The following is an 18,004-nucleotide window of genomic DNA, read 5'->3' as shown; positions in this document are numbered from 1 at the left end:
GTTTTCATTTCCTTTGGATAAACACTCAGAAATCAGATTTCTGGACAAGCAAAAATCAGCAAGCGGAACTATATCAAACTAAAAAGCTTCTGCACAGCAAAAGAAACAATTAACAAAATGAAAAGGCAACCTACTGAATGGGAGAAAATATCTGCAGACCATATATCTGATAAAGGATTAATATTCAAGACATATGAAGAACTCCTACAACTCAATAACAACAAAATCCAATTAAAAATAGAACTAGCACACGTCAGTCTTTGAGGAACCCTGGCATAAGGCACTGGCACAGATCCAGGCACACTGTAAGTGCTCAATAAAATGTTAATGATTACAGGAGGTTGGACCCATTATATTTATGATAAGAAAGAATCTCAAATTCTGCTATGATATAAATAGTCTCAAAGCCCCCATAAAGTCACTCTTTTATCTAAATCAGAAATAGAGAGAAGGAAAATAAGAAATGGGCAGATTAGAAAGACTCAAATTCTTTGGGTCAAAAAAAAAGGAAGAAAGAAAAGAAAAATATATTGAGTATTTCCTAGGCCATCTGTGTGAAGAAATAACAAAACCAGCCTTGAAATACGAGCAGGAGAGAACACTGGAGAGGCTTTACTTGACAGAATTATGGGAAATGGCTTTTCCTGGTTCAGGAAAAAAATATTTCAAATATATTTGTCATTTTTTTCCCAGCATGCTTATAACTCCCGGTAAAGCCAACAACTGGTTTTCAACTCTTTGATGCTACTCGTCCCGAGGTTAATAATTTCCAGCTTCCCGGGCAGGCTACGTAACCACCTCTTTCCTGGGAAAGAATTTCTGTGCTCTGCCTGGCAGCGAACCTGTCTGCTTAGCAGCTGCCAGACTCAGCCAGCCAGCCCCCGCCTCTCTCCAACAGGGACCCCCCTGGTGGGGGGCAGGAACAGTGACTTAGTGTTCCACAAGGGAAAGAGGGAAGAAGAGGGGGCTGTCTCCGAGAAGGGTGAGCCTCTTCTTTTATAATCTGGTGATGAGAAGAATTTTCTCCCTGTTCCCTGGGAAATAGCCGATAAAGGACATTTTGTTGCTGCTATTTGTGTATACCTAGGCTGATCGAGTCCCCAAACTCTTCCCTCCCCAGTGCCCTCTGGAGCTGGCACTTTGAAAACACGGGACAATAATGAAAGCCCAGAGCCAGCGCCCCATCTCCCCTTCCGCCTCTTGCTCGCTGCCGAAGGCTGCGCAGCTGCAGCCACCACCCAGGGGCTGGCGGCTCTCCCCTTCACGGCCCTGAGCGGTGTTTCTTTAGGGTTGGCACAGGAATTTGGGAAGTCCCCAGGGGATTTTGGGAAAGTGGGCCGGAGAAATCAGAGGGCACATCCCTGCAGCCTGTAGCATCCTCTACCCGCCACCCTGGACCCTGGGTGTGAATCTTTGCCCAGCAGCCTTGCTACCACCACACTTTGCCCGCGTGCGGGGTGGGCTGCAAACAGGCTCCGTGAGTTTCTGATAATCCTCGCCCCAGTTTGTCTGGATGAGCCGAATGGCTGCAAAACAAACCAGCAGACTCCAGGGTGTTCCAGCAGAGTGTACCTGCAACTTCCTGTTTACAAGCTCGCTGCGAGAAGCCCTGGGGACCAGGCCTGCGTGTGTCAGTTTTCTGTCTGCTTCCTCTGAGACCCCTGACGTGCGAGGGCAAGGCCTTCCCTCCGACTGCATGGAAAAATAACACGCTGGGAAAAGGAGCTCGAATGGGAAGGCGGCTCCAAAAACCAAACTCGCAAGTTGGGGTTTGTGACTAAGGTTGACCTGAGCCTAAATCTCCTAGTCCCTCTGGGAGTATCCCCTATACCACCCTGGGGTCATAATCTGAGATACTTGGGAACTCACGGGGTTGGCCGTGGGGAGTGGGGAAGGCACCTGCAAAGACATAGACATCTAAACCCTCCCCCGACCCCGGGAGTCCCTTTCTTACCATGTTTCTCTTTTCTGGACTCAAATGAAGGAACTGGGCATTCTTGAAGGGCTTTCTACCCTTTCCATGGCATCACCATGCAAGTGGGCATCCCAGGAACACCTGAATGACCTGGAAGATGCTCCTTCCAGGCAGCCAGGCAGCAGGGCTGGGGTGCCTCTCTCGCCTGGTGTGAGGATGTCACAGAGCCTTGCTACTGAAAGAGTGTGCAGGGACCAGAAGCATCGTTGTCCCCTGAGTTGTTAGAATGCAGACTCTCAGGGCCCCCTGGACCCACTGGTGTGAATCTGCATCTTCACAGACTCGCCAGGCGATTGTTGAAACTGGAGGAGGGCTGCCCTGGAGGGCCCCTCCCCGTGTCCTGTTATGAGCATGCTTTGCTGACTTTGGACCACTTGTGCTTTTAAAAATCTCACGGTCACCTTGACTCTTGCAATTGATCTTGTTTCTTTCTTTGCTAAGAAAAGCAGGTTTCATTCAACTGAAGGCTGGCTTATTTGGCCTTGTGTCTAAGGCCCCCCACGTATCAGAGACCCAATAAGTACACATTCACACTAAGAGTTTCTCAGATGAATACAATATGTTTTGAGACCTGAAAATTCAGGTACCAGGGTGGCCAGGCAGGTGACAGAGCTGTCTGAAGGGGGCTGGGTGGGCCTGTGGGGACTGGCCAGCAGGTGTCCTGGCTGCAGGGGCAGCTGCTACTCAACTCTGGCCTGTCCTTGTCATGTGGGGAATGGGCCAGTGTGGCCAGATCATGATATTTTTCAAGAGAATCCTAAATTTGAATTTTCTTTAAGTCACCTAATATTGGCAATTAATTAAAAGATTTTTTTAAAAAAGAAAGAAAGGTAAGGAGTAGCCCTAACCGAACATGTCATGGAGCCTTTTGGAGCCATAGTCTGTAACCTCAGATTGGGCCCCTGCATCCTGGATGAGCTCTTAGACTGACGGGCAGATGGAGAATTTCGGTATAATACCACAAAGGGAACACATGCTATTGGAACCCACAAAAGGGGTCCCAAGTTGAACCTGAGGGCTTCTTCAAATTGCCCATTCATTATTCAGGAGGACCTATCGATCCCCTACTATGAGCCAGGCTTTATGCTGAGGCCAGGAATAAAACAGTGAACAAGGCAGACACAGTCCCCGCCCTCAGTGTATGCAGGCTGGAAAGTGGGGCAGAGAGGCTAGAAGGTGCAAATGGTATTCCAGGTAGGGAGACTTGCATGTGCAAAGGCCCTAAGGTGCAAACAACATGTGGTAGATGGGGAGCCACAACCAGATCAGTGCTAGGGGAGCTTAGTGTGTGATTGAGGGAGGGGTATGAGGTGAGACTGGAAAGGGAGGGTGGGGCCACATGACCGAAGTCTATAATGTACATATAATTAAGGACCTTGAACTTGGACCCATAGTCCCTGAACTTGGACTCATAAGTAGGGAAATGGCATGGCTGCAATTCAGTTTTCCTAAATTCACACTAGCTGTTGAGAGGAAGATGGGTTTAACGAGCAGGGAGTTTGGAAAATACCAGAAGTCCAGAGAGTAGTCTGGGGGCACTTGGCCAGTGATCCAGGAGCGAGGTAATGGAGGCCTGAACTGGGGCGTCGTGTAGGGGTGGAGAAGTGGGCGTGGGTTTGACAGTGTGCAGGAGTTAAGATCAGCAGGATGATGCTAACTTGCTGGGGACTGTGGGGAAGGAGGAGCCGGCTTCCTGCCTGCGTGCTGGGTGGATTTGATTGCCGTCGTTGCTGGTCACAGTGGTTTCCTGCATGGCCTATGGAGTCAGAGTTCAAAGCCCAGCTCCATCCTTTACTACGTGAGTGACCTTGGCCATCCCTCTGGGCCTCAGGTTCCCCATCTGAGGAAGGGGGCAGGAATACGTGGCTTAGAGAGTTGTTGTGAGGATAAAGTGACATAAATTGTAAAGCACTCAGCATGTTGCCTGGCACATAGTAGGTACTCAATGACTGCATGCTCTTATTCTCTGGGCTACCATTGCCAACCCATCGGGCTGGCATGCGCTGTGAAATCTACTATCCCCAGCAATAGAATGTAGTTCAAAAGATACTAACATGCTTTACAAGGTGCCCGTAGTGGAATGAACGGTGGCCCCCCCCAAAAGAGATGCCCACGTCCTGATCCCTGGAGCCTGTGAATGTGACCTCATTTGGAAAAGAGTCTTTGTGGATATAATTAAGTGAAGGATCTTGAGATGAGGAGATCAGGCTGGATTATTGTGTGGCCCTAAATTCAATGACACGTGTCCTTTTAAGAGACACACAGAAAAGAAGAAGGAGGCAATGATTGGAGGTAGAGACCGGAGTGGTGTAGACACAAGCCGAGGAACTCCCACGGGCACCGGGGGCGGGAAGAGGAAGGAAGGATTCTCTCCTACAGTTTTCAGGGAGAGCGCGGCCCCCCAGCACCTTGATTTCCAACTCTGGCCTCCAGAACTGTGAGACCATAAATTGTTGTTATTTGAAGCCAGCCAGCTGGTGGTAGTTTGTTCCGGCAGCCACAGGGTCCTGCCACAGCGCCCTCCACAGCTCCTCGCCTGGGGACCTCACGGGCAGTGTGTGAAGCAGGGCGGCAGCACAGGACCCCCGTTTACAGAGTGGGACACCGAGGCTCGGAGGGTGGAGGAGCGGCTTGAAGCCGCACAGCCAGTGAGCTCCCCGCATGGCAAGCCTGGAATCCAGCTCTCCCGAGTGCTCCTCCGCCCACTGTCCCTTCTGGAACATCCCACCCTCCTCCCTGCACCAGGCACCCGTGGGTTATGAGCCGTAGTTCACTCCATAGTCAGGGCAGGTTTGCAGGGGCCAAAAGCAGCTTCTCCAAGAGCAGGCAAGCAGCCGGTGGGGGCGAGGCCCTTCTGAGGACGTCCACAATCCGACGTCGTTAGCACGAGCTCCCGTGGATGGCTCTCGGAGATGCCCCTGGAAGCCCAGCCGTGAAGGGGTACGTCCAGCTTCACGTCCAGCTTCCCGGCTGCTGCGGAAGGGCCTGCTTTGAATGCTTCGCAACATTTGTAATGCAGATACGTTGGCAGTCCCTCATGCTTCCTGAAACAAGGTGGGTTCAGCGAACACCAACGAGCAAACAAGAAAGAAACACTCAAGCAAATGCTATGGGCTTGAACATTTGTGCCTGAATTTGCCTTTTACTTCAGGTTGTATTGTGAGCATAAATTTTATTGGGAGGACTCATGCGGTAGCCAGCTCCCATTTTATTGAGAACCGAGGCAGTGCTGGGCCCTGGGCTCTTAGCTGCCGTCTCAGGATCTCCACCCCTTCCTCGTGAGGATGTATTATTATTGTCCGTGTCTCACAAATGAACAGACCGGCACGTGGGTGGGGGGAGTGCCTTGTGCAGGCTGCACATAGAAGTCCTAGAGCTAGGATTTCAGCCCAGGCTGGGCTGATCCCAATGCCAGTCTTTTTTTTTTTTGAGGAAGATTAGCCCTGAGCTAACCTCTGCTGCCAATCCTCCTCTTTTTGCTGAGGAAGACTGGCCCTGAGCTAACATCCATGCCCATCTCCTTCTACTTTATATGTGGGACACCTACCACAGCATGGCTTGCCAAGCAGTGCCATGTCCACACCCAGGACCCGAACCGGCAAACCCCAGGCTGCCGAAGCAGAACCTGTGACCTTAACCACTGTGCCACCGGGCTGCAAAGCCAGTCCTTTTGATTTAAGCCCTCGTTCTCAACCCTGGCTCCACACTGGAAGCACCTGGCGAGCTTTAAATATCAGGTGCCCCCGCCCCCACCCCGTGAGTCTGGAGCAGTTGGCTGGGTATGGCCGTGCAATGGCTTTGTCAAACCTCCCCAGGAGATTCGAATGTGCAGCCAGAGCGGAGACCCCCTGCTGGAAACCCATGTCACATGTTCTGAAAGCTTGGTTTCAAGGGCCAACACTCCCTTCCTTATGTTGCTTTAGTGACCCCAGGTTGCCCGCCAACATGGTCAGCTTAAAGGGACATACACAGTCCTGCCACCCCTTGTCACAAAGCAAAATGATCGGGATGGATGGAGTGTGGACTGTGACCCGGAACCGGACACCATGCTCATGTGCTCTCTGCATGATGTAATGGCATCCTCCCAATTACAGAGGAAGAAACTGAGGCACGAGGGTGGAGCCATTTGCACACACAGTTGGTGGGTGGTGGCACCAGGATTCAGACCTGGGGTCCCCTTTCCTGTTCAGCACTGGTAACCGCTCTGCCGTGTACTCACAGGCACGCACACCCGCCTGTGCATTCTTCATTTCTGCTCACGAAGGCCGTGACTCGGGCCTCAGAGGGGTCGGGGATGGGAGTGTGGTGGGGGTGGGAGTCTCCACGCCCGCCTCCAGGGGCCCAGGGCAGAGTGCGCTCGGCGGCTGAGTGGGGCAGGACATGGACAGGGCCGCCATCCATCCCTGAGGCCTAGCCTCCCCTCTCAGCAGGGGCCCCTCTGGGCCCACCCAGGTTTGGCTGTTCCTGGTGTGGGGGTCGGGGGTGGTTGAGAACAGAGCACCTCCAAACTGCTGTGGCTTCACTTGGGGTTCTTCCTGCCCTGAGATCCTTGTATTCAATGTGAAGGCCGTTAGTAACAGGACAATTATTAAAGGTGTAAAAAATAAGGATATCACCATTTGTTGAGCGTTTGCTACGTGTGGGTAGCAAGAACCAGCAAGCAGTAAAGATCAGCACTCTCCAATTCTCAGAACGGGTCAGAGTGGTAAAATTGTCCCCATTTTACTGACGAGGCCAATGGAGGCTCGTGACTCACAGAACTTTCCTGAGCTCCTCGCACAGCGAGGAAACCTCAGGACTGTTGTTTCTTCCTGCGTTGTTAAATGCTCTGCTGACTGTGCTGCAAAGGAGAGCTGGCTTTTCCCCGGCCCTTTGGCCAGCCACCTGGCTCTGCTCCCAGCGCTGGAGAACTTCCGGGCCACAGACCGGGCTCCGGGCAGACTGAGGGCCTGCAGAAGCTTGCTGGCTGGTCCTAGCCTGGACAGTGGTTTACTGCTTAAAGTTGGAAACAATGTCGGCAGTAACCCAAGTCAAGTCTCTTTGCTTGACAGATGGGGAAACCGAGGCCCAGAAAGGCAAAGCGCCTTGCCCAAGGTTATATAGTCTGTCAGCTCTGGGCTGGGACTGGAGCCCAGATCTCTAGACTTTCCATCCGGTTCTCCGTCCACTACAAGCCCGCCACGTTTGTTCATTCGTTCATTCAGCTATTCCCTCCTTCATTTGTTCAGTCAGTTGAGCAGTGTTTGGAGGGTTTGCAGACACTGTTTCATTTGATTCTCAAAACAACCCCATGGGGTCAGTTATGTGACAACCTGACTACAGATGGGGAGACTGAGGTGCAGAGAGGTTAAGTGAGCTGTCCAAGGCCCCAGGTGACAATGGCAGAGCCAGAACGTGAAGCTAGGTCTGCTGAGAGAGGGCTGTGGCCGGGGAGACAGGAGGGAGGCACACAGGGCTGCCGTTGGGGTGACCAGGGGCTGCGGTGGCCTGTGGGCTCTGCCTCCGTTCTGGGGGTGTGGGGAAGTCACTGGCTGTTGTTGGGGAGGGGTGGGGCTGGGCTGGTGGGCGAAGGGAGGCCGTGGAGACAGGCGTCCCTGTGGTGGGGCCGTGGGAGGCTCACTGGATGCTCCTCTCCGGGAGGTCCCTGGCCAGGAATCTGAGGAGAGCTGGGCCCTGCCATCTGCTGAGATGCTCCAGGCGCCAGGGGCCACCTGGCTGGACACAGCCCCTCTCGGGTGTGCCGTCCGGGTCTGCGTCAGTGGGTGGGAGCAGGGAGGGCCTCAGATGAGAGGACAAGTGGGGCGGCCTGGTGATTCATTCCAGTCACTTCCACCCATTCTAAAGAGTGGGTAAGTTCACTTGTAGAGTTTTACAGCTGTAAAAGGCTCTCGAGCTTATTGGGGCCAGCATCTCCCAGAGCGCAGGGAAGCAGACGGGATGATGGCCTGTGTCTCAAGCACAGGGAGGTGGTCCCCACACCCGCTACTAAATCGCCCTGAGTTAACCAGCGGGGCCTGCGGTTCCTCGCAATTCTCCCTCAGTCCTCGTGATCACGGAGGGAGAGTCTCTCCCTGGTGCTGGGGCGTCTTTAACACCTTCCAGAGCACATGCTAACCACCTGCCACCTCGGCCTCAGTCTTCAGGAAGTGACAGCATCTCACGAAGATGTATAAGCTTGTTTCATTTTATTTGTACAGCTATCTTCCATCGATGCAAATGGTACTGGTCCTCCAGTGTTGTAAAGCGTTTAAGTTAGGGATGCAAGTTTTTAAAAGGGGGCTGTTTGAGAGACAGGATTAAGTCAATACTCAATTAAGTGTAGGCATCCGTGGCTGTGGCCGCTTGTGAAGTAGAAAGGAAGCGATGGATGGTGGGAGTCTGAGCGGGGGACCTCCCACTCTGGGAGGAGAAACAGGCCTGAGCGGCTACCTGGAGGAGGCATGCAGAAGGGCCAGGGTGGCAGGTGCCCTCCATGGCTCCTCTCTCCCCTGCAGCCCTGGAGAGCCCCCTGCCTCCTTTACCGCTGTCTGCCTGGGAGCCGTGACTCGGGGATAAAGGTGTCCAGGAGAGCGTGGGCCCTTATCCCAGCCTCCTCCTCCAAGGCCGCACCTTCCATCTTGTCTCAGGCTCGAGAAGGGCCAGCCTGTGGGCAGACTGCCTGGCCGTCTCGGCAGCAGGTGCCTGTCTGCCCCGGGGGCCTCCCACTGCCCGCCAGGCGCCGTGGGAAGCAGTGAGCTCTGACCTCCGGCCTCCCCCTCTGCTGTTGCTCTCCTGTGAAATCCAACTCACTCCCCAAAACTCAGCTGTAGTGTCACCTCCTCCTGGATGCTTTCTGGGGTCCCCAAGGCTGGGGTGTCCCCCTCTGTGCTCTCAGCCCCCTGCTCTCTCTCCTCTCGCAGCCCTCATCACGCCATGTTGTCATTCTCTAGTTACTCATCTGTCACCCCATCACGTTATGTGCTCCTTGAAGGCCAGGACACTGTCATCCTTGACTTTAGCATTCACAGAGCCCAGGGCCTGGCACGTATAAGGTCCACAGCGAAGTTTGTTGAACAATATAATAATAATACCTGCTGTTTTTGAACACTCACTGTGTCAGACATGATGCATATTATTTCATTTAACCCTCACAACAACCTCAAGAATTAAGAACACTCACTATCCCTATTTTACGAATGAGGACTTTGAGCTCAGAGATGTTAAGTATCTTGCTCAAGGACACACAGGAAATGACAGAACTGAAACTGGAACCAAGGCAGCCTCCGGAACACACATTCTCAGGAAGGTCAGTCTCTCTCTGTCTACACACAGACACACACACACACACGGTGAGGCTGGAGACACTGCTACACAGGTGTCAGCCCTTCCCGCTCCCCTCCATCTGTTGGCTGTTTGCTGATGTGGCCTCTGTCCCTCCCAGGACCCTGGCTGTGGTTGCCTCTGGGTGTGGCCACCCTCACCGTGCAGACGTGCCCGGCAGCCCACCGGGGCCCGGCTGCCCACGGGAGCCCATTAGTCAAGTCATCCTACAGCAGGATGATGCTTTGCCTCGGCGATTTCCGGGCCCAGCTGGCGGCCCGTGTGCAAATTTGTGCTGATTTGATTAGCTTGTTTAGCCATCGCTGCTGATGGGAGCGGGCTGCGGCCACCAAATGACACTCTGCTGCCTGCGACTCCGTAATCGCTTTTGGAAGGGATATTACGTTAATATCTCACACGAGAGCCTGCGATCAGGCCGGAGGTTGGCGGCCAGGCCCGGCCATATGGTCCATCCAGGGCGTCCTTTGTAATCCTGGGTAATTGAAATCCTCTGCCTCATTCAAGAGCGGAAAGCCTTCCCTCTGATGGGGAGCAGAGGCCTTTTGGCAATTTACTCAGTGGTCCTTATGGGAACCTAGTTGGGGGATGATGGCAGGGTGGGCCGGGATTCAAGCTGGAGAAACTTGACCCTTTTTGAGAACAAAAATCCCTGGTACCTGATTGTTTAAGAAAACAACAACAATAATAGTAACTGCCAGTTACTGAGCTCTTCCAGTGTTCTGGGCATTGAGATAATTACATTCGGTGCCTTATGGCAACTGCAAGTCAAGCATTACTGCCATTTCATGGATGAGGAAACTGAGGCTCAGAGAGAGCAACCAGCTTGCCCAAGGCCACCAGCTAAGAGTGGAGGCTCCGGCACTTCTCCCAGGTCTGTCTGACCCCAAGACCTGTCCTTAGCGAAGGACAGCCAGACCGGGAGCTGGGAGGGTTTCTGAGAATATCGATAACCCCCGACAGCTGCCACTTAACGCAGTGCTTCGCAAACTTGAGCAAGTGTCAGAAACCCCCGGAGGTCTCATTAAACCTCACAAATTGCTGGGCCCACCCCAGAGGTCTGATTCTGTAGGTCTGAGAATGTGCGTCTCTGACAAGTTCCCAGGTGATGCGGATGCTGCTGGTCCAGGGACCCCACTGGGAGAACCGCTGACCTGGAGGATGCCCACCGTAAGCCGGGTGCCACCCAAGCGTAAGAGGTGGGTATTTCTTCCCCATTTTTCTGAAGAGGTGACTGAGGCGTGGATAGCTGAAGGGGCTTTCCCAAAGTCCCTTAGCTACTTTGTGGGATCTCAAAGGGGGTGCCTTGTCCACAGCAGGAAGGTCACAGAGCCAGAACTCAACCCGGGTCTTTGACGTGTCATCAAAGATGTGGCTTAGGGAGGCGGATGTTATGTTTGATTTTGCCCCAGCCAGAAAAGAACCCGGGAAGGCATGTCGACATGCCTCCTGACGGGTGGTCTCCGTCGTGGCCCCAGGAGGTTTCGTACGTTCTCCAGAAAGCCTCGGCTGGCCAAGCTGGCTCCCGATGAGCGGACAGGTGCACGGGCGGCCTGTCCTACCTGAGGGCTGGCTTGGTTCTCCCCTGGAAGCTGACCTGTGCCTGCCTGAGGGAGCCCAGCTGGGGAAGGCAGCCTGAGGGGCCAGAACCCGGGCAGAGTGAGTGCGCTTGCTCAGTCCACCATCATCCAGGGTGTCGCATGCTCTGCAGCGAACCTGGGGACAGTTAACTAGAGGTTCCTCCTTCCTTACCTGGTGATCAAGCGTTGCCCAGCCTGGCCAGCCAGCCAGTCCCTGATCAGCCTCCCCTCCCTGCCCTCTGTATTCCTACCAGACGAAGGAACAGGGAGCATCGCCCCAGGCCAGGCATAGATCCACGCGCTGTCTATCACCCCTGCTTTACAGACGCACAAACTCAGGCTCGTAGAAGCTGCTGCCCAAAGTCACCCACTGGTGAGTGGGACAGAGCGAGGATTTAGAAGTGAGGCAGGCCAACGCCAAACCCTGGCCTCTGTCCGCTTCCCCACTGCCTCCCTCCTCCTTGCCCCTTTCCTTAAAATGCTGATAGCGTTTGTCAGTTTCCTGGAGGAGAAATATTGTTTTCAGTGATTCCCAGGCACATTTGTCAGTTGAAACTTTTTTCTTTTCTTTCCTTCCTTGGTTTTTTTTTTTTTCAGTGCAGAGCAGCTTATGAGAATCAGATACTAGAAAATTGAGGTCTCCTGACTTGTCCGCTTGACACCAGTGCTCCAGCCTTCCAGCTCAGACAGCTGGGTGCCTGTGATTTGCTTGCTGGGCTGGGAGCCACCGAGGGGACAGGGAGGGGTCCTGCCCGCTGGAGCCAGTGCTGTGCCTCTGCCAGCCTCTGCCAGCCGCCCTGCTCACTGACCTGGAGGAATGAATGCCTGTTCTGCCAGGAGCTTGGAGCACAGGGCATAGGCTGGAAGCAAGGTCTCTCTGGAAACCACACAGGACGCAGAGCAGAGCCCGGTCCCCTTCAGCCCCTCAGAGGCTGTGAGACCTTGGGAGAGTCACCTCTCCTCTCCAGGCTCCAGGTGTTCTCTGCCCGGGGTTTGTGCCAACTCAGTGGGCACGAGAGGCTTCTGTGACAGTGGACCATCTAGGGAAGCACGTGGCTGTCACGGCTGCACTGGCGAGAGTGAAACTTTGGACGACAAGGGGAGAGAAGCCACACTACATTCGAGAGCCATGGAAGTCTGCCCAGTCTAAAGTGGTAGCCACTGGCCACAGGCGGCTATTTACTCTAAACTGATGACTTTAAATTAAATAATTTAAACTTGCAGTTCCTCCAGTGCAGCAGCCGCATTTCAAGTGCTTGATGGCCCGATGTGGCCAGTGGCTACCTTATTGGAGAGTGCAGGTGGGGGACGTGTCCACCATGGCAAGGAGGCCAACTGGACAGCGCTGAGGACAGTTGCAACTTGATGTTTGTTCCCCGACATTTATTGACTTCACATCCTAACATGGCTGGTGGCGCTTAGCCCTTTGGAAGTCCTCTGGGACCTGCTTTTCAGAGGGAGAGAGAAACATGCATCTGAAATGACCTACTACATGATTTAATGAGCTCCTACTTTTTAAAAAAACAGATACCTGAAACACCTGAAGAGTTAGCTAAAACTGGTTCAGCACTGCCCTCCCATCTTCGCTCTGGAATCTTTCTAACACCTAGCACAGCCTGGACTCAGGCTCAGCCGGGCTGGGTTAACAGTGTCCTGCATCAGTGAGATCCAGAGAATGAGGCTTTCACTCTATTTCCTGGGCTGATCCTCTGGCTTCTGGACAGCATCAAGATGGCAGGTCCCTCTCTCTCCTGGAGCACAGCAGAGAGTGACCTGCTGACCCACTGACTCGTGGACCATGAGTTCCAGTCTCCCAAGGAACGCCACTGGTGTCCACTAGAAGCCCCTGGGCCGCCCTGTCAGCAATGATGGCTACAGCATTCGTGGGTCTAGTTGGGGTTCAAACTGTGCCTCTGCAACGTCTTAGCTGTGTGACATAGGTGTGTGACCTAAACTTATTGAGCCCCAGTTCCCTTTTCTGGAAAGTGGGAGTCATGTCATCTCGCTCACCTTTTGGTGGTGAGTTCACAGATGGTCCCAGCCTTTTCTAGTAGGTGTCCACTTTCACTAACTACAAAATTGAGCCTTCCCCTCAAAGGCTCCACTTCTCCCTGGACCAACGGTAAGTATTTCACACACACATGCTAGCCAAGAACACTTTGTCCACCTTTCCTACAACTCGCGTTATGAAGTAAAATATTTCTTCCCCCCAAATATAAAATTACTGTGCTGGATCTATAGTTTTGAAGTATACACATACCCCTCTCTTCCCCTTCCCCCATCTTGGTTCTGGTACATCCGCCAGAGGAATGAACCCCGTCCCCCGACTCCCATAGCAAATGTCACAGGTGCGCAGTGCCTGGCAATGAGCTGCAGGTAACAGGCACTCACCAGACAGTGGTCCCCCCCTCCTGGGAGAGGAAGTGAGACCTGCAGGCAGCTATGTGACCAAGGTCGAATAAGGGTCACCCAGAGTGTGGTTTCAAGCTGCGCCCTGCAGACACCTGAGTGTAGACACCCGAGCATAGATCAGGGTCCCTGTTATAGTCTTTCATAATTGTCTTCACTTTTTTAAAAGTAGACTTTATTTTTCAGAGTGGTTTTACGTCTACAGAAAAATTACACGGAAAGTGCATAGAGTTCCCGTATACACGCCTCCCTACCTCCAGGCTTCCCTATGATTAACGTCTTGCATACTGAGGTTCACTTGTTACAACCGCTGACCCCATACTGATACACCATTATCAAATCAAGTCCCTGGTTTATATTAGAGCCAATCTTTGTGTGGTACAGCGCCATGGGTTGTGACCATGCAGGGTGCCTGCATCCACCAACATTGTGTCGTACAGAACAGTGTCACCGCCCTGCAAGTGCTCTGCCTGGCCGTCCCTCCCTGCTCCCTCTGAACCCAGTTTTCTTCACTTTTTCTTCAGCGAGCTTATTGCAGTTTGTAATGATATAATTGTAGGATTACTTGCCTAGAGTTGGCATCCCCCACTGGGCTGTAAGAAGCTTCAAGAAAGCAGCCACCTGACTGGACTTTTCCCACACCAAACAGGACAGACACTGGTGGCTCGAAGACACTTTGTTGAATGAATGAATGGGTGGGTGGATGAGCAGTGAAGTGGAGGGAAGACGGGATGCTGGAGGCTCCCGGAACTGGCTGGAGGGAGCGGGCGGGGTCAGGGCTGGAAGGAGAAACGCTGACCGGATCAACTCCCGGCTGGGAAAGTGAAATGGCAAAGACAAACTGCTCCCGGGCAGAGCAGCTGTGCCATGTGGGGGTCATCCTGGCGGTCAGTGCAGCCCATCCTCGCCCATCAGGTGCAGGGACTTGAGGCCACAGGAGGCCGGCCCTGAAACGGCTCGACGGGGCTCAATCCGTCTCTGTCTTCATCATTGTGACTTTTGAAGTCACCTCCAGATTTTTTGGCCCAGTAAATGAATAAGCAGTTAAATAAAGATGGGCTTATTAAGGGAACATGCTTCCCTGTGTATCTGCCCCAGTTACTCCTAAATTTAATCTGTCCGTGAGCCAATTTCCAGGACAAACACACCCTGTCTTTTTTTATCTCCAGAGCCTTAACCTTGAAGCCATTCGTTGCCTGTGGCTTCTTCTGATGTCCATCTCCTACCTCCCATATCCTCTGAGGCCCGATGAGGGGTCGCTTCCCCATGCCCACCCCCAGGCTGGGTGAGGGGCCAACAGATACATGGGGCTGCATGCAGAGAGGGCTGGGCACTGGCAGGGCCGGGCCGTGAAAGCGCCCTTTCTTCTCTGTCACGAGGCTGCTCCGGCCCCGGGGCTCCTGGGCATCAGCGGATTGGGTTTCCTTGGCTTCCAGCTTGGCTTTGTTCTGCTGTCCAGATTTGCATCTGCCTGACTCCCGCATTGCTTCTCCGCCGCTCTCTGACTTGGTTTCACTGAGAGCACATGGGGCCTTTGCCAGGGTCCACAGGGTGGCCAGAGCACAGGCCTGGGAGGGGGTTGGGTGGGCCTCAGAGGAAAGTGGGCAGCAAGGAGCCAGGCCAGGTTATGCAGGATTTTCCCATGTTAAATTCTGTGTCCCCTGCCCTGCTTTCTGCCTCCCTTCCCTGTGTCCTGAGCCAAGTGCCCTTAGGGTGAGGACATGTGCCTCCCTGGGCTTCCTCATACATCCTGGGTGGATGGCTCCTGGGTGGCAGAGCTTGTAATCAGAAGGCTAGAGGGGACCCTGGCCCTCCCAAAGATCTGCAGCTCCCTGTGCAGTCCCAGCATCATCCACACTCCTGCTGGTCCCGGGGCTCCATGGGTTAGGGTACATGGAAGGAGCTCTTGTTGGTTGAAAATACCAAGTGGAAACCCCTTTTCTCTGAATGCCAAATAGAGAGCTATTAAAAGGGGGATTCTTTTCAGTATAGTTGGATCCTGGATAAAGACCCAGGTCTTGCTCAGAAGGAAGAGCTGCCCATGATGTGATGAATTTCCGGAGGGGAAGCAGGGCCCTCTGAGCCTTCTTGCATTCCTTGATGCAGACAGTGTCCTGGGGGTACATGAAACTACCATCGGGGGTCAGTTGCCCTGTTCACAATCGCTCAACACCCACTCTGGCCCTGGAAGTCGTGTCTGTGCTATCCCCCTCCTGGGAATAGATGCTGCCTTTGTGGCTACAGGCTGGGGCCCTTGATCCCCCTACCCCAGTGCCAGGACCCAACCTCCTTGACCACTGGTATTGCCCCAGGAAAGGACAGGTGGCCCAGGTGGAGCTAATCAGTACCCTTCCCCGAGCCTGCCAACATCCTTCCCTGAACCTATCAGTATCCTTCCCTGCGCCTGTCAGCATCCGTCCCTGTGCCTGTCAGCATCCTTCCCTGTGCCTGTCAGCATCCGTCCCTGTGCCTGTCAGCATCCTTCCATGAGCCTATCAGCGTCCTTCCCTGAGCCTATCAGCATCCTTCCCTGAGCCTGTTAGCATCTGACCCTGGTGTTTGGTCTGTTTGTTTGTTTGGGCTTGTTTTTTAACAAGAATTGGTAGATCTGTCAGAAGTGAGGCCAGAGCTGCGGGCAGCTACGTTCTCGACCGTCTCACACTGAGAGAATGAAGGCAGCATAGACAGAGTTGGAGGGGTGGATGGAGCAGTTTCTGATAGAGTTTGCCTCCCGGACCCCGTGGGCCCCAAGGTCTCCTCCCTATCTGCCTCTTCTGGATTTATTTTTGTCATCCAGTACGTCCCCCTTTTTGCTGACATTCATTCAAGTTCTGTTTCTTTTCCTTCAAGTCAAGGAATGCTGATGAACTCAGGAGTGGACGAGGAGCTTGCTCTCTCCCTCTCGTAAGAGAGGGGCGAGTAGAGTGGTTGAGAGTGTAGAGGCCGGGCGGCTAGGGTTTGAAGCCTGGTCTCACCACTTATTAGCACTTGTTACTCTGGGCAAGACCCTCAACTTCAGTGCTTTACTTTCTTGTCTGCAAAATGGGGCTAATGATGGTACCTACCTCATGCAGTCGGTCATGAAGATCGAATTAATACCTGTGTCAGGTGCTTTGAGCAGTGCCCTGTGTCAGTCAGCTCAGTAGCTGCTCTTGTACCATCTCCTGTGGCCTCAGCGGCTTGTTCACAGAGCCTTACTAGGCCTAAGTGCTGAAGGAAATGGAACAAGCCCAGAATGAGAGAGTGACACTCTCATAACATAATTAGAAGCCAGCCGGAGGATTGCTGGTCTTCTGGCAGATGAGAGGCATCTAGCATGCCTGCTGAGTCCCGGAAAATGACTTGGGGCCCGGCCTGGGCCTGCCTGCACAGGGCTGCCATGCCCTGAGCTCCCAGCAAGCTGGCACTGAGACCAATTTGGGGGCTGCCAGGCCCTACCCAGGACAGAGAAGTGGAAAGAGCACCGGGCCCTACAACCCAGGAATTCCACACCAAGGGTTCCTAGAGAACCTGGTGCACTTGTGTTCCAGGAGCACACACAGAAATGCTGACGACCAGCCCTGCGAGCTGGCAAACAGCTGGATACCACCCCAAGGCCCACTCCCGGGAGAAAGGAGAGATGAGTTGGGGTATATGCATACAATGGAATACACTGTGTACTTGAGAGAGAGAAAAAGTTACAGCCACATGCATCACCATGGATTAATCTGAGACACATGATGTGGAATTTAAAAATGCAAGTGGCAGATGGGTCTAAGACGCATTTTTAATAAAGCTAGAAAACATGCAAATCGAACACTGTATTTTTAGGGACACATTCACATTTGGTAAACACAAAAAATAAAAGAAGAGAAGGAACCAAAATGAAACTCAGGGAGTGATCAGCTCTCGGCGGTGGGGATGAAGGAGCACGGGGAGGCATCAAAGTGGGTCCCACCGAAGCTTTGCCGGCCTCGGCAGCTTCTAGTCCTTACGCGGAATGGTGGGGTCACAGATGTGTGTTTTGTTATCATGCTTTATAATTTAACACAAACTGCATATGTTCCTTGGTATGAAATATTTCATAATAAAATGTTTAGAAAGAGAACATTGGGCTTGACTTTGCTGTTAGATACATTTCTCCCCACCTTTTATTTTCTTCCTTCCTTCCTTTCCTTTCCTTTTTTCTTTTCTTGGATTTTAATGAGCAAGGATAATTTTCCTCCTAAAAGATAACTTAAAAACACTTTTCAGAGCACTGGACTCAGAGTCCAAAGCACTGGCCTTGGAGCAGCTCCCGCCCAGTCACACGCTGGCCGCCTGGACCTTGAGCAGCCTCCCCACTGCCTGCGTCCTCACCCCTCCACCTCAGCCTCTACTCAACCCCAGAGAGAGCTGGGAGACCATCAACGGCCCTGGGCTGCTTTCTGCTTAAAATTCCCCAGGGCTTCCTGAAAGCCCGAGGCCCTCTGAGCCCGCTCTCCTCTTCAGCCCTGTCTGTCCCTGACTTCTAACCAGAGACAGAGTTCCCTGAACCAAAGACCTGCCTTCTGCCTCTGGGCCTTTGCTCCAGCTACACTTGGGAGAGCAAGCCAGGTCTGAGCAGCTTTGTCTGGGCCTCAGAGTGCAGCAGCCAGAGAGACCAGCTTTGGGCTCCATCTCCTGCTCTGAATTCCGCCTGGAATGACTTTCCTGCCCCTGACTGATCCTGCAGGGCTCATTTCAGATAACACCTCCTCCAGGA

The 18,004-nt window shown here is 53.2% G+C and overlaps 1 long non-coding RNA gene across 1 annotated transcript; it reads left to right on the top strand.

Moving 5' to 3' along the window:
* The first annotated feature begins 841 nt into the window (after positions 1–841).
* Positions 842–14,886, top strand: LOC139046274 (uncharacterized). Its single transcript, XR_011506118.1, has 3 exons — positions 842–982; positions 10,391–10,491; positions 11,470–14,886. It is a non-coding gene; the product is annotated as an uncharacterized lncRNA (long non-coding RNA).
* Positions 14,887–18,004: the final 3,118 nt, after the last annotated feature.

This window comes from Equus asinus, chromosome 9, assembly GCF_041296235.1.
Source record: "Equus asinus isolate D_3611 breed Donkey chromosome 9, EquAss-T2T_v2, whole genome shotgun sequence".
Lineage (NCBI taxonomy): Eukaryota > Metazoa > Chordata > Mammalia > Perissodactyla > Equidae > Equus > Equus asinus.
This window is presented reverse-complemented; position numbering and strand designations above follow the sequence as displayed.